At 40.6% G+C, this 8,056-nt stretch overlaps 1 long non-coding RNA gene across 3 annotated transcripts; it reads right to left on the reverse strand.

Annotated features, from left to right (window-relative positions):
* Positions 1-353: 353 nt before the first annotated feature.
* Positions 354-5,668, reverse strand: LOC142158834 (uncharacterized). 3 transcript variants are annotated; one of them, XR_012692875.1, is made up of 3 exons: positions 5,328-5,552; positions 2,061-2,114; positions 354-1,964 (listed from the first exon to the last, which is right to left on the reverse strand). It is a non-coding gene; the product is annotated as an uncharacterized LOC142158834 (long non-coding RNA). The 3 variants fall into 3 exon arrangements; XR_012692874.1 differs by lacking the exons at positions 2,061-2,114; positions 5,328-5,552 and adding an exon at positions 5,561-5,668; XR_012692873.1 differs by lacking the exon at positions 5,328-5,552 and having other exon boundaries at positions 2,061-2,739.
* Between the last annotated feature and the right edge of the window lie 2,388 nt (positions 5,669-8,056).

Raw genomic sequence — 8,056 nt, forward strand, 5'->3', positions numbered from 1 at the left:
TATCAAGCAACACATACCTGTTTGATAACCATATAATGATGTGGCTGTGTACAAAAAGATTAACAATAAAGTGCTTATCTATGAACGTGAATCATTATTCATCTTCAGTATCCAAGATGAATAGCCTCTTCAATGACCAGATGAACCTTGAACACCAAATATCCAAAGAAAACACAATAGTGTAATACTTCTTTAACACCATAAATCAGTGAACAAAAAACAAAAGTGCCTCTGTGCCAGTGAATGAATATTCAAAAAGCTTATATGAAAACTTGGGAGACCTTATTAGTCTCCTTTCCTCAGTAGTTTCCACAGCTCTCAGGAAAACAATAGTATAGGCTAGCAATATAGCGTAATATATCACAAAATCATTTTATTACACAAAATAAACAAAGTAATGCACATACATTTAATCAATAAAAATTAGCTTAACTGCATTTCCTGACTCTGCTCCCAGGATTTAGTCATTATTGATAATAGCCTGATGCCAGATAAAAGACCAGAGTTCAGTTAAGAAGATAGAAACAGAGTCTCTACGGTCATCACAAGGCGCTTCGTCCTAATGCCAGCTGGATTTCCTCAAAGGAAAATAGCAAAAAAGAAGGGCCTACTAAAGAAGTTGCACCTTGCAACAAAACGCATAAGGTCTACTATATTATTGTTGCAAATACAGATTCTTCTTAGGTGATTGAATTGGACTTAATTGCTATTTTGAGATTTGGGACTTTGCACATCATAAATTGAAGCTTATGGTCCGGTGGTACTAAGAGGGCTGGGATTACTAGAAGAGGACACTTAAACTGTTGCAGCTTGCTTGCTAATTTATTCCTCAAGCGCCAACAGCAAAATTGAAGCGTGCACCAGTGGAGATCTCCTTTTGTTGTCACGTAAGTCAAAAGACTCGTCAGTTTGAGTTCCACAGGAATTACACAGGGATACCCGCAAGTATATATGTTGTTTATTAATTTTTTCCACACTTTACCAGTATTTCACTACAGTGTTCATGAAAATTGTGAGCTACAATACAATATAATACAATACTAACTCATTACATCACAGGGACTACACTTCTTACTATTGGGACGTTAGTTCCGTAGTGAACAGTTACATTAATATACTGTCATAAGATCGGGTTAGGGATACTGTCTCCTGGTGTTAGACGGCTGTACTTCACTCACTCCAGTGCTTTGATTTAAATAGCCTCAGCTAGTTTTATTCACTAACATGAAAACAAAACAAATAAAATCCTTGCTGTCTGGCTTCTAACTAATACACAGGAACTCCCTCTCTAAATTGAGGCACCTAGTATCCCACACATATATAAATTAACAGAACTTACAGATCATAAATTGCAGTATATCTCATCTGACCTCCTCCCCAGGTATTGAGAGACTGGATGACCTGCCTAGCAGCTCTTTAACATCACCTCATCAGGTGCAACTCCTGATTAGCCAGCAACTTACTAGCTCTCTGGAAAACCAGGAATGGGACATATGAGTGGAGCCCACCCTTCTCTCTCTCCATTCAAACACCAGGAACCCTTATACCAGATTTTCCTAAAAGCTAAAAACAAATAATGAGAGTTTTCCAAAACATAACACTGGGGTTTTAAAACGTAAAAGACAGGCTCCTGGGAGGTATATGTGTCTTTAATAACTTTCCCATCACTTATGTCAACCAGTACTTTTATTGTTCCATCACAATAAACAGCATACACTTCCATCAGGATGATATCAGGCAACCTAACACTGGCTAGACATAGTCCTCCTGTCTGGACACCAGCCACTGTCTGACATTGGTAGCCCTGCACAGTAGCACAATAAAGGTTTTTATATATGACACGCCTCCCACAACATTAGCTTGATGGACAGGTGACATTCCACTTTTCCTTTAAAAAGGAGTTTTCTGCAGGTGTTCTATAATTACTCTTCACTGCAGACATACCCTATCAGCTCTGCTCTTGGCTGTGGAAAAAAAAAGAGACACATTATGCTTTGTCATACAGGTCTTAAACTACGAGCACTGCTATACATGTGTGTAACCCTTTCTGCAGCCTTTACCTGCAGACTCTCAGTTGAACACCCAACTCCTTTCTTAGATAACTGTGGAAATCCCTCCCTTTGTCAAAAAAGAGAGAGATTGATTTGCATATAGTGACTGTGCACATGTGGATTGATGCTGGTCTCTGCAATACACTGGCTTACATGTGAATGTGTCCCATTGTCTAGCAAACAGCTTCAGTATTTCATTTTCTGTACTGCCATTTGATATTGTAGAGAATAGAGTGTTGCTTTGTTTTATGTATATTTTATTACATTGCTTTATGTAGTTCAGCGATATGTGAGATACTTAATTTATTTTTATTCATTTTTACACCAGTATCGCTGTACTCCTATCTATTCGCCAATTATTGAACCACATTTTGTACATTGTTTGTTAATTCTGGTGCATTGGCCTGGATTGTGTACCAAAACATGATGTTTTATATAATCAAAACTGTTGTTCTTAAACTGGTACATTTTTAAACAATTTATGCAGACTTGTTATGGATGTAAGTTATACTTTTTCTTGCTATGAGTAGCCTTTTTATGAAATATCAAACACATATATGTATTCTTAACCTTACAATTTAGGTCAAAAGCTACCATTTTTTTGTGTGCACACAAACAGGCAGCATAAATAATTAGCAAACATTAAATGGTTGTCACAAATTAAAAATATATAGATATCCATTGTAATAAAAAAGAAAGCAAAAAGAAATCCTATCTCTAACAATGTAATACTGTCTACATTTGAATTGACAACCTAATAATACTGTCTACTTTTCAATTGTTAACCTAATAATATTGTCTATATTTGAATTGTAGACCCAACAATACTGTAAACCATGTGATTTGTTGAACTAATAACACTGTTTACATTTGAATTGTCGACCTAACAATACTTGCGACCATGTAAATTGTCAACATAATGCTGTCGACTTTCTGAATGTTGAACAAATGAAGGTCTAGCCTTCAACCTCATACCCTCTAGCTTACTTGTAGAATCATAAACTGACCGACAAGGAGCACTGAAATTAGTTCATCCTGTTTGTTGCTTTCTTTAAACACTGGGGGTAATGCTGAAAGGCAGGAGACTTACATACGGCAAAGCCTAAACATAAGGATTTGCACTAAAATGCAGAACGAAGACATAACATGAGCATTGGTACATATTTTGATGTACATGCATAAGATTACCCTATCAGCCAAGTAAATCAGGACATATATAAACTTAGGTGGGAATTTATGAACATCATATTTCTACAGTATATTAGTGATTGTAAGCAAGAATCTAACAGTTTAATAGCATTTGAAGTGTTGGCAGAGCTTATTTTAACAGTTACTGCATTCAATACTCATTACAATAAACTCCACCCTACACTAAGTGTGTTAAACACTGCCTGCAAATATTCAGGGGCTTATGTTAAGTTTAACGCAAATTCTGATTCTGCCATATAATGTGCTTTTTTACTTGTGGGTAAGTGCATTAGTTCCGAAAATAGTGGTGTGTGCGCATGCTCAGATGTAAAAATAAATAAGTGCATTGTAATGCACAATTTGCATTCAACTTAACATGAGTCACTCAGAGTAATAGTGCTGAAATCTCCAGATGACCATTACACTATACTGCACAATACAAACTGTAGATGTACAATTTGCTTCTCAGTAAAATGTGCTTGAAAACTCTGCTCTGAAAATAGTGTAGGCACTGAGATCATGGAACCCCATGTCTGCCATTCTCTGCTGATCACATGTATAAGAAATTTGCGGGTCAATGCAAAATGTGAAGAGTCTGATCTGCAGCTTATATTGCAACACATGTGAAAAGAGGTGTTAAGGCAGTGATCCTACCACCATTTCTATTTTCATGGTTGTTTGCTCTGTGTAGTTGATGAAGAAAGGGAAAAAAGTGAAAGAGGCATGTGGAAAATCTATCAAAGCGCCTGTCTGAACAAGCCTTACGTGCATACTTGCCAACATTGAGTTATGGTGCACCGGGAGATGCCAGGCAGGAGGCGTGGTGGGAGGGAGGAAGAGGGAGTCTCGCCAGTTACGTTCTCTTGCTCACCTCCCCCTCGACAAGAACAGTATTTTGTTGTGGGGGCAGGGCCAAAATGACACATTGAGGCTCCCATCATGCCCACTTAACTAGGGAGTGGGCAGGATGCAGGTGAGTTGCCTGATCCGCTGGAAATCTGGGTGATTTACCTGGATTTCAAAAGTCTCCCGGACATTCCAGAAGAGTGGTGAAGCATGACTTAAGCTCGGTACACACTACAGGGTTTTTGTCCAATAATCGGCTCAACCAGCCGACATACGACCGCTAGTTCAAAAGACGGGTCAGTGTGTGCAGTTGACACGATGGTCAAAAGTCTGCCCAAATGGACAATTGTCGCCTCATTTGGTTGGTCTTACCAAACTCGTTTCCATTGTGTAGTGTGTATAACTTTCCGACCGATCCACAATAGTGAGTACCAAATTACAGTCATTGCTCACGTCAACAGGGCTGTAAAAAGTCGCTAAAGGGACGTCCGCTCTTCCCTTTATCGTCCCTAACAAGGCTAGTGTGTATGCAGTCCATGGACCGAGCGATCGGACCATCGATCGGATGTAAAATCGATCAGCATAAAAAGTTGGTGAAAAATTCTGCAGCTTAAGTGTCAGTCGTTGGCCATTTCAAATAGTAAATTCTATACAAAGTGTACCTGTTGTTTAAGTTCCTCATATCACTAATCTATGCTGTTAAATTTTCCTACTCCAGTCACCATCTTCTCTGATTTACTGCTTCCTCCATTCCCACCATACTACTCTGAGATATAGAGCCCAGCACTCATTAACATAATCACAGATAGGACAGGTCCCTGCCTCCCACAAGCTCAGCACCTATGTCCTGGAGTTATCTGTGCTGCTGTGAGCAATACATTTGATTGGACACAGACTGTTTGTTATCTCTGCCCACTTTAAAACAGGGCACTCAAATTCTAATAAAAAAAATAGCAGCAAAAAGGGGGTTACTGCCCATACTACCAATATTGTCAGGTCTGTACTTATTCACAAACTACAAAAGGGGAGTAATCTAAAGAGGAGTAGTCTATCAGACAGTGAGCATGATTCAGCAGCAATGTTGGCATCAGTGGGTGGATTGGGCAGGTCAGATCTGGGATTATTTTATCCCAATGTTGAGAGGTATGAAGGTGCTCAGACTATAGTCAAATCTTACAAATTATCCACATTGTCACTAACTGGTGCTGCAAACACATAACAAATAGCTGTACATTAACAAACAGTACCTGTACCCTTGCCTGGGTCATTGCAATTGGAATATAAACACCAAAATATTATCACATTAAAGAAGTCAGACTTGTTCTAAAAGGAATATATGACAGGCATACAGGTATTGTTCTATCGCAGTAAAACGTAGAAGGAAAGTGCTCTGACACAGAATGGACACTATATATTATAATGAGGCTGTACAAGTACAGTACATCCAGTCAGACCATCGTGACAACCCGTCACACCTGTATCCTTATAACCGCCAATACTCCCGCGCTCTCCTCTCGCGCTGACGTCACACAGCCCTTCTCCGATTCCCAGCCAGCTGCCAGTCTCGCGCCGTCGCGCGCCCGTCTTCCGTTGCTACGGCAACCGTCGCGTGGCATCCGTGCGGGCCGCGTGAAGTTGTCTGGCCTCAGCCCGTCGTGTTATAGCAGCAGCCGAGACCCCTTCTGTCCCCACTGCAGAGACATGAAATATCCGCTCAGTGTCCCTTGCATTAGGCAAACTACGGTTTTTGTTGCAGTTGTGGAACTATCAGTACCAGCATGCCTTGTCTGGCAGGACATGCTGGGACTTGTATTTCTACAACTACTGGAGACTACAACACTTGACCACTAAGTCATCCCACTAAAGTAAGCACATTACCTTTTTACATTGTCATTGTTTTGGAATTCTGCAGAGCATGACTACAGATATACAAGATAACAACTGTCCCTATTTGAGGAAGGACAAAACAGTGGTAACTTTGCACACCTGTCACTGTTGTGTGTGGCGTTGAAGGGTGGTTTTAGGGGAGGGGAAGGGAGTTGGATGCGGCTTAGCGCATACCTCATGATTATTATCTTTTATTTATGAGGCAGCACAAAGGTTCCCCAGCGTTACAGATTAGACCATACGTGGCGAATGTAAGACGGGGTCCGGGACCTGCCTGGGGAGGAGGCCTGCAACATAATGACGCAAACATGTCATTTTACAGGGGGGAGGGGGTCAAATGCCGCGATTCCCTGAGAGTCACGGCATTTTGACTCTATAATTCTGCCAATTCCTAGTGAATTGGGCAGATGCGGGAGGCTGCCATACTCTCCCGGGAGTCCAGGAGACCTACCCAAAATCCGGGACATTCCAGGAGAGTTGGCATGTATGGATTAGACCCCTTCTCGTATACGCATCAATTCCCTAACATAAAAAGGTTGTTAGGTATGTATACAAACTTCACTAGCATAACAATCTTACGTAAACTATAGATATGAGCAAAATTGATTAGAATTTCTGCACAAATTGGTTTTGCAGCAAAATACATTATTTTGTAGAGGTGCAAATTAAAAGTTCTGTTTTTGCTCAATGCTAAACTGGGTGTGTAAACTTGTATTTTGTAGATTGAATAGCTCTGGGATGATGATGGTCAATTTTCTCTGCTGCTAAAATGTGCAAAATATGACCGGCAAACGTGTAAGTAGGCAAATATTTAGCAAACAGTTTTGAAATTGTGCTCATCTCTCCCGAGAAAGTTCACTGATAATTAGGAACGCTGCAAACATCATGTATGGCCTGTATGGTGATTAATTAAAAATAGTGATGGTAATACTAGAAAAAATGGCTTCTAGTAGCAGACATGTTTAAATGCGTTTTACTAACATTAAATGTTCTTACGATAGTGATGAAATGTGGGTCCAGGTATAGGATCTGAGATGCAATAAGAATCCATTCAAAGGAGTTACAAAGGTTCTCAGACTCCAATGTTCCGTTTTAAAGCTGTGTTTGACCAGAGTCAGAGTCAGGGCCGGATTAAGATAATGGAGGCCCCCGGGCTAAGGGTACTGTGAGCTCCGCAATACATATAACACAGCATAATATAATAGCTGTGAGGACCCCCCCAGGGGCTTGCCTCCTATTTCTGATTCGTCCTTTCTTCACTATCTGCAGGCTGCAAGTGTTCTTCTGTTACTCCCTGTAGTGCTTCTGCGGAGCGCAGTAAGCTCCTTACTGAGGAGATCTCGTGAGAGTGAAACTATGACTAGTAGTCTCACTCTCACGAGATCTACTCAGTAAGGCGGTTACTGCGCACCATGAAAGCACTACAGTGACAGCAGGCAGCTAACAGCATAACATTTGCTGTTAGCTGCCTGCCATTCTCCTTGTTCAGCTGACAGTCGAAGCTGGGGGCAGTATCCCTGGGAATGCCCTACTTTTGCAGAGTTGCAAAAGAGGTGTATGAAACCCCTGAAACTCTTAGTTGCACCAATTTTTCATTAATTTGAGTATTGTTTTTGCTCAGGTTCACAAAACTAGGCAGCCTATGTTAGCAAGGCACACGCTCACTAGGCCAAGCAGCCATTGAAATGCTGTCATCTTGCCCCCCCCCTCCGGAAAACTAGGCATATAAGCGTGAATCAAGGCATATCACCAAACAGGATTTTGCACTGCGCCTCAGCAGTCTTGTGAATTGTAAATATATTACATTTTTATGTATTGTAAATTGTAGAAAATGTAGCTTTTCAAAAACGGGACTAGCAGTGAATTTTAACATTAGCATATGGCAATAATAGAATGTTCAGGAAAGCAAGGATGCAACTATACCTACATAAATTACATACCTTTCAACTGTACCAATTTAAGTGGAACAGTCCCAATTTAATGTATCTGTCCCGACAGTCAGTTCCTTTGTCCAGCCTGTCGAAATGTTAGGAGGTGCGACACGTTCTCTGCACAGCCTACACTTTTGCATGCGGCAATGCACG

The sequence above is a fragment of the Mixophyes fleayi genome, chromosome 5 (assembly GCF_038048845.1).
Source record: "Mixophyes fleayi isolate aMixFle1 chromosome 5, aMixFle1.hap1, whole genome shotgun sequence".
NCBI classification, from domain to species: Eukaryota; Metazoa; Chordata; class Amphibia; order Anura; family Limnodynastidae; genus Mixophyes; species Mixophyes fleayi.